The sequence below is a fragment of the Dipteris shenzhenensis genome, chromosome 2 (assembly GCF_047967505.1).
Source record: "Dipteris shenzhenensis isolate YYH24624 ecotype China chromosome 2, Dip_SZ_1.0, whole genome shotgun sequence".
NCBI lineage: Eukaryota > Viridiplantae > Streptophyta > Polypodiopsida > Gleicheniales > Dipteridaceae > Dipteris > Dipteris shenzhenensis.
This window is the reverse complement of record NC_141597.1, coordinates 39,380,440-39,389,546: the sequence shown is the minus strand read 5'-3', so window position 1 is coordinate 39,389,546 and position 9,107 is coordinate 39,380,440.

Sequence of the window (9,107 nt, the reverse complement as noted above, 5' to 3'; positions counted from 1 at the left end):
AATAATGCCTTAGTTTCTATACATCGAATATCATTTCCAACACTTCTCGCTCGGTGGTACTATAGTTGAACTCAGTAGGCGTCAAAAATCGCTGGCATAATATATTGATTAATCTAGCCGATCATGGGGTTGAGCCAAAAATGCCTAAGGCATACCTAGACACATCTATATGCACATGGAAAATAACATCCCACCTAGATTACCTTAAAATAGGAGTAGCCATTGCTCAGCTCTTTAAATCATGGAAAACTACAGTCAACTTGGTAGTCCAGTCGAACGTGGCATCTTTCTTTGTCAACTCATACAATGGAGCTACAATCTTGATAAAATCTTTGATAAAACGTTTATAGAAATTGATAAACCCCACAAAAAAATGCAATTGAGTTAGATTTTGAGGCTCAGGAATTTGCTCTGTGGCTTGAATCTTACCTGGCTCGGTTTGTATACCATCTTGAGAAATGACATGACCGAGCAATTAGCCTACTCAGACACAGAACACACTTTTAGCGAGTTGAGTGAAATAACTGTTTGCCTACATCTTTAAAATACCTTTTTTAGATAACTGAGATGATCTTTTTCTGAAGAGTAAACACAAAAATCATGTAAGTAAATGGCAATGAACTTAGTGAGATAATCTCGAAAAGTTTCTACCATAAACTTCTGGAAGGTTGATGGGGCATTTCTTAATCCAAAGGGCATTACTTAGGTTACATAAGCACTCCATTCTGCAATAAAGGTGGTTTCAGACTGATCTTATGGATCCACAATGATTTGATTAAAATCACTGTAACCTTTCATATCATCACTATAGTAAGATAAATAAATAGATCTCCATGCATCATAGGGGGTGGTGTTGGAGTCCTCTACAAAGCTATGTGCTTTACTACACCTTTTTAAAAATCTCAATAGTAGAGATGAACAAGGACACTTCACATAATGTCTGTAGACATTCCATAGTTGAGTAAGATAGTAGAATTATTCTTTCCCTAAGTACTGATAACATTGTTAGCTTTGATGATCATCCCAAAGGGGAATACACAGTTTTTAGGCTCAAATGAGTTCATGGGAAAAGGACAAGTGAGACTCATGGTCTCAAACAGACTAGATAACTTCTCTTTTGTAAGTTGCATCTCAGCCCAAGTAGATTGTGGGTTCCTTATCTTTGTCATTGAGCGGCACAATGACAAGACCTTCATTTATAAGGGCCATCAAATCCATCTTTCAATATCCGTAAGCTCTATTATCATCATGTCCATCAATCTAGGAGGGATAATTGGATCTGTATAAATATCAAACAGCTTTGTAACTCTCACCTAAGGAGTATGGAATTTGGAATCCTATCTGGTCCTCTTGCTCTATCAGGAAGAAGGGATCGAAGTGCTTCCTCATGAGGGCATAGAATCACTACAAGATGATCCTTATAGAGGAGCATTTGATTCTACCTACTCAAAGGGTCGTTCTTTAGTTTTCGTCCATTCAAATCATAAAAATGGTGCATAATAGTGGGGAATTTTCAATCCATTCTTTTTGGGCATGTGCATCTTCTTTCATGATCCCTTCAACTCCATGAGTCAGAGCATGAAAATGAGAAATAGCACCCTATTATATCCCTTAAAATGATGACATAGGGTTTGAACCAGGTGGCTATGTCCAACCGAAGGAGGATCCAATCAGAATTTCCACCCACATCTAATTTAGCATTGTCATGCCTGATGATGACCCAATGAAACTTTGCCTGGAGGATGCGAAACAATAAGCCTTGCATAATGATAGGAGGGGCTAGTAGTTTCCCATCATACCTAGTTGCAGTGTCTTACCATGCCATCCGTTATACTCCTTCATGCAGCACGAGGTGGTGAGCAAACAATCAATCAAAGCTTCTTGAAGTATGAATCATGACAGTGTACAAATATCCATGGGATCAAGAGGTAGTGGACTACCCTCAATCCATGTGTGTGTCTATGCATGGGCGCATGTACATGTGTGCACATGTGTGTGTGTGCATGCGTGTGCATACATGTACATGCCTCTTTGTGCATGTGTGTGTATGTGTATGTGTAAGTGTGGGTGCAGGTACACGTGCATGGATGTGTGCACGTATAAACAAGGATACTTGCAATTAGGTTATATGATTAGGTGTTTAACACCTATTTCATTAATTTTAGACTCGTGCATTGTCCAAATTCATTTTGTGAGATAATTTTAGATAAAACATTTAAAAAAAAGAGGCTCTTATAAAACAAAACATTGAGTCAAAAAGGAAGATGTTAAAAAATCAAATTAGAAAAAATGACGTGAGATGTTATTAAAACTAGAGTACATTGAAAATAGAGAACATCACATTGTTAAAAGAGACAAAAAGTAAGATTTTAAAAAATCAAATTAGAAAAAATGGCGTGACATGTTATTAAAACTAGAGTACATTTTAAAAAGAGCACATCACATTTGTACAAGAAGTAGATCATATAACTCAAAGCCATATGGTGTCAAAAAACACCTTAATACAGTCTCTCTTATCTTCTTAATCACCCAAAGTCTAGAAGATCTCATCATTGGTCTCTCTTATCTTCTCAACAACCCAATCTTTCACTGCCTCCACAGCTGTATCCTCAACATAATTACATGCAAAGAAGAAATTTAAGCAATCACAAATTGTTTCTTTATAATTTCTCTGAGAGGCTCTTATTGTTCTCTCAGCATCCGCATCAAATCGCCCATGACGAGAGCTGCGATAATGCAGGTTACTTAAGAAGTCTAAGAGATCTTGTCGTGCTTTTATCATATGTCTTAAAAGTCTTTCACTCTCTGCTATCTTGAGAGTCTCCTCCCTCTCTGCGTGCCCTTGTGCATCAAATTCCTCTCTCTCCATGTGTGTCAAAGGAGAACCTTGTCGAATTCTGGCCTCTCTTTGTGCTCCTTGGTCAGCAATCCATTCTTTGAGATTGTTAATTCCGAACTCCACGTCTTCGACAATGCCAAGGACATCCATGGGTGGGGAGATGATAAAGAAAGGGAGATGGACTACGATGAAAGAAAGAAGAGAGTGTCTGTGGAAGGACTAGGATGGAAGAATACAAGTTAATGAGAAGCACTAGGGTGGATGAAAGAAGAGAGTGTTTGTGGAAGAACTAGGATAGAAGAATACAAGTTATCAGGATGGATGAAAGAAGAGAGTGTTTGTGGAAGGACTAGGATAGAAGAATACAAGTTACTCAGAGAAGGACTAGGATGTAAGAAATAAGAGAGTGTTTGTGGAAGGACTAGGATGGAAGAATACAAGTGCACTAAGGCACGCTGTGTTCACTATGATAAGGATAAGGGTTGGAATAAAGTGAGAGGCACGATGTGTTCACTATGATAAGGATAAGGGTTGGAATAAAGTGAAGGAAGCATTGGTAATGCTCTACTTTAAGTGAGTGGAGATTGTGTGCATGAAGAAATATATTACAAATATTACATCATCACATATTCATATTAAAATTCTCATCGCACAAGGATTTATTTCCAAATAATCACATCATCACACATTCATATCATAAAATTGTGTGCATGAAGAAATATATTACAAATATTACATCATCACATATTCATATCAAAATTCTCATCACACAAGGATTTATTTCCAAATAATCACATCATCACACATTCATATCATAAAATTGTGTGCATGAAATAATAATATAAATATCATCAGTAAATGCCACTTAAGTAATAAGTCACAAATTGGTGTATAATCAACAAAAACTACAAACACAACATCATACATGCATCACAACTCTTCTGATGCTTTTAGTAGAGACTGTGGCAACTCTTCTGATGCTTTCAATGGAGGCTGTGGTGCTCTAGATGTACACTTAGTCTCTGTAGTATGTAGTGCTTTTGGAGTAGACTCAGTATCCTTTTCCTTAAATGCAAGCGGAGGCTGTGGCAACTCTTCTGATGCTTCCAGTGGAGGCTGTGGTGCTGTAGGTGTACACTGGGTCTCTACTTCTTCTGTAATGTGCAGTGCTTTCATAGTAGACTCAGTCTCCTCTTCCTTAAATGCAAGCTCTGATATTGCTTCAGTTGCACGTTGTATTCTAATGGTAACAATTAGGTCTCGAATGATTTCAGCCCTAAACAATTGTATATCCTCCTCTGAATATTTGAGCTCCAAAGAGTCTTCCGATGAGATCTGTGGCTTAAGTGAGAAAATTTCTTTGAAAATCAACATACAGTTTAGGCAACTCTCCACCCACAACTATGCCCATCTTCCTGCTCTACTAGTAAACGCTTTTGGAAGTCTACCGAGTCTTTGTACTGTCCTATTTCTCTGATAGCAGATACCAACTTCTCAATCGACCTGCTCATCATGACATATTAAAAAAACTTAGTGTGCCTATTACATAAGGTACATAATATAGAAGTAACAACAGATTAATAGAATACTTACGTTTGCATTGCTCATCATGACATATTAAAAAAACTTAGTGTGCCTATTACATAAGGTACATAATATAGAAGTAACAACAAATTAATAGAATACTTACGTTTGCATTGAGCCATGAAAGCCTGCAATCGAGTTAACAAACCAACAATAGTTGTCTTCAAGGTCCCGAACCACCAGACTCCAATGTTCCCTACACGAATAATTAAGAACCATTATTATTTAACACAATGTTGCCAGTATAAGATGAAAATAAAGGTTGCCATGATACTTACATCTCGTGATATGCCATAAATAGGACTCACACGCCATGTAAATGTAAAGGCTGTAACAATTTACAAACATCGGCTATTGTCTTTCTGCTATCGCTAAGTATAGGAGAAAGGAGGGAATCCAACATATACACACGGTTTTGTACGGCTCTACCAAATCGTGAGATAACTATACTGCACCAACAAATAAATGAATATTAGCTTATTAGATTTAATCAAAATATTGAATTATCAAGCAGAGAAAAAGTTTGTATCAAACCTGAGAATGGCCATCATAACGTTGTTATTGACCTCATTTGAAGCTCTAGAGAGAATTGAAATATACTCTCCCCCAAATTCAAGATACTGAGTTCTATGTTGAATCATAACCCTAACATTAAAAGAGCTTCCCAATTCTTCCAATGAAGCCATGCTTGTAGAGTTGAGGTCTTCTATCCTCTTTGACTCTTTGACGGCATTCATTTCGCAATCAATGATTGCTCGAATGGTACATGTTATAAATGCATAGAGATGCAAATCCGTATATGTTGATAGTGCGGTATCATTTTGTATCTCAAAAATTTGACCAAGTACCAAAAAGCAATTGTAGCCCACCCTCCATCCATAATTATAGATGTGGCTATTCTCTTGATGTGATACCTGACATGTTATATACTCTATTTGTTGTGCCAAGTCACATTGCCGCATTACTATGTCGATAGCACCTACTAACTTTCGAGCTGATCTACACATCAAAACATATAACAACAGTGAATATGTGCATTGCATATCAATCTACATGTCAAGAAGTGATAACAAGTATAGTCTATACTTACTCTAACACATTGCCATGGACGGATGTCATTGAGTTGGCAAAGAAGCACTTCTTCGCAAGGATGTCCACGACTACCAGACTCCAATGTGAGCTGCATTATCAATAAAGAATAATTACTGTGTTTGAGACAATTCTAGCAATGCAATGGAAAAAACAAGTAGGGTTTGATGCTTACTTCTCATAATATGTTGTAAAAGTAACTCGTGCGTCATTCATAGGAACGTGCTCCAACCACTTGCAAACATTCTCTATGGTTTCTTCTTTGTTGCTAAGCACTTCCGAAATACGAGGATCGAGCATATATGAAACGCTTTGTATATTTTGCGAAAAATTTGCTATAACATTACTATATTTAAAAAAAAAGTATTAGCTTCTTGGGTTTAATCAAAATAAGCAAAGTATAAAGCCAAGGAAAAGGCTGCATCAAACCTGAGGATGGTTGTAATGACTTTGACATTAACCTCTTTCTTAGGATTCAAGAGGATTGAAATCTCTTCTTCACCAAATTCAAAAAAATGAGGTTGTTGTCGAATTAATAATATAGCGGTGAATGAACTTCCAATCTGCTCCAATAGATTCATATTTTCATGACTCATCTTATTGAGAGAGTAGCCTACATCGTATTCTTCTTCACTTGCTATGTCCTCCACATCCTCCTTCTGCCATAAAAATATAAAAAAGTTATGCGATGTACACATCCCAAATAAAGGCTTAAACAAGCAGATAAGGTTTCATACATGCTTTCATTAGAGTGAGTCTCTCCTTCGCTTGGAGCAAAAATTTAAAAAGGTTTCATACATGCTTTCATTAGAGTGAGTCTCTCCTCCTCTTAGAGGAAAAAATTAAAAAGTTATGAGATTTACACATCCCAAATAAAAATAATGGTTTAAATAATCATAGAAGTATAAAGATAGCATGCTTTCATTAGACTCAGTCTCTTCTCCTCTTGGAGGAAAATATAAATAAGTTCTGAGATTTTGAACAAGCATACAAGTATAAAGATAAGGTTTTATACATGCTGCAATGTAGTCATATTTTCAGATGTTTCCCAATGGTAGTAATTAGACGCTGAATACTCTCAGCCTAAAATGATAGCAGATCGGCTTCTGTATATGATTCCATTTTGACTGGTAACTCCAAATCAAAAATCTCTCTGAGAAACAACATGTAGTTGTAGGAAACTCTCCACCCACAGCTGTGTCCATCTTTTTGCTCCACTGGCAGACGTCTTTTGAATTCTACTTGATCTTGTTGCTCCGTGGTTGTTTTGACAGCAGATACTAGCTGATATGCAGCACTGTCCATCATGACATATTAAATATATTAATATGTCATGATCATAAGATACAAAATAAGAAAGTATCAAAAATATTAAGAGAATAATTATCTTGGGGAGTTGGCATGATAGCTGTCTATTGAATTCACAAACCATAAACGGTTGAGTTCAAGGTCCCAGAAGATCAGACTCCAATGTGAGCTACACGACCAGAATAAAAATGATTATTGTTTTACACAAACTTGCCAAAGGAATAGTGAAAATAAGGTTAGAGTTGATACTTACGCCTCATGATAAGGCATTAAGATGACTTGCACCCCATCTAAATTCAAAGGGCTTAACCAGGTACAACATCTTCTATAGTCTTTTGAGGAGAGCTAAGAATAGAAGAAAGGAGAGCATCGAGCATGTAGACACGATGCTGCACTGCACTAGGAAGTTGAGAAATAACTACACTGCACCAAGAAATAAACAAACATTAGCTCATAGAATTGATTTGCATTCTGCACTAAAAAACTGATATATAACTACACTGTGAATAAATAAATAAATGTTAGCTCATTGAAGTAGCAACAAATAAACAAACGTTACGTGAGAATGGCCAAGATAACATTGTCATTAACCTCTTTTAAAGGATTAGAGAGGATTGAAACCTCCTCTCTACCAAAGCTCAAATACTGAGGTTCTCGTTTCAAAACGATCCTAACTTCAAATGAGCTCTCCATTTTATCCAATGCAGCTAAATTTGATTCTTCAATCAAATTTAGAGGTGGTCGCATTGTTGAAGTAGAAGGGAGTGCCTCCGTATTGACTTCATCCATTTCTTCTCCCTCTATTGCCTGTAAACAAACATGAGAGATTAGATTCATTATCTTTAAATTTAAATCTTATTTAAAAAATTGTATTTAGTTGAGAAATAGAGAGTTCATACCGCTAAGTATTGTCGTAGTAGCCTTTTTTCATAACCCTGCGAGCCATAATTATCAAAGAAGGCATCATCATGTTTGTCTTCATCCACCAACCTCTCTGTGAATGGCTCATGTAAGTCCATCTTTTCATCATCATCAACTGGGACATTATGATCTTCAAGGTAATCATCCATGTCATCGGTGTCCTTGTGGTCTATCTCTTTTTCATAGCCTGTGGTTAGATCTGCTTGAAGCTGGAAATAAGCCATGAAATGCTTATTTTCAATAATATTTGTGGAGTTGCCTTTTCTGAGGAGATCCTCAAATAAATATCCCATCCTGCACAAGGTGACCTCCCAACCTGCCGGTAGCAAATTCTCCATCATGGTAAGCAAGAGACTCCCACTTTTTGCAGGACTTCCATAGTTGTTTTTTTAATAATGTATGGACCTGGGAATATCTTGCTCTTCTAGCATCAATCTCAAAGTAGTTGAATTCCCTCTTATGTTCTTTTGTAAGGAGTGATCAGGGTTGGGACTCTGCATACACAAAAAGAATGATTCAAGAGATTGAATCGCTATGCCACATTCTCTCTTGCCTCTCTTTGCTGCATAAACACCACTATAGATCTTCAAATCTGATGAATATGCTCGCTCTAGAGTAACCTGCATGGCTTCTTTGTCTTTTTTATCAACAAAATGACAATGGTCTGTGCTAGAGGGAGGGAGAGGGAGAGAGAGAATAAGTGGGATGAGGATAGAGAGGAAAACACATAAGAGTTGTCAGAGAGAGAGAGAGAGAGAGAGAGAGAGAGAGAGATTAAGAGAGAGAATGAGGTGTCTTGACTATGGCTACAGAGAGATTTAGGAGTCGAGAGAGAGAGAAAGAAAGTAAAGAGAGTTTTATATATTTACATGTTTTATATTATACTTTTAAAAAATTATAAAAGAGTGAATTTATGGTTTGTTTTGAAGGTGAGATAATATTTTTATATATATTCATCTTTTAAATTGAAAAATGTTAACTTTTCTTTAGATACTTGTTCTTCATTTATCTCACATGCAGGTTTAGCCTCTACATCACAACCCCTTCTTTTGCATATTTAAGCCAAATTTGTGTTCAACATTCTTCTCATACTTTCTTCTCGTACGTTCCTTTTGAATTCAAATTTGTGTTCAACATTCTTCTTGATACTTTCTTCAACATTCTTCTCGATACTTTCTTCTCGTAAGTCCTTTTCATTCTTCTCGTAAGTCAAATCTTATTTGTCGCTCTTGCTCGTGATAGTAAGTCAAATCCTCCTCTCCCCTCTCTCTCCTTCTGCTCCCTCCTCTCCTCTCCCTCTCTCTCTCCTCTCTCTCCTTCCTCTCCCCTCCCTCCCTCCCTCCCTCGACCCCTGCCCTCCCCTCCT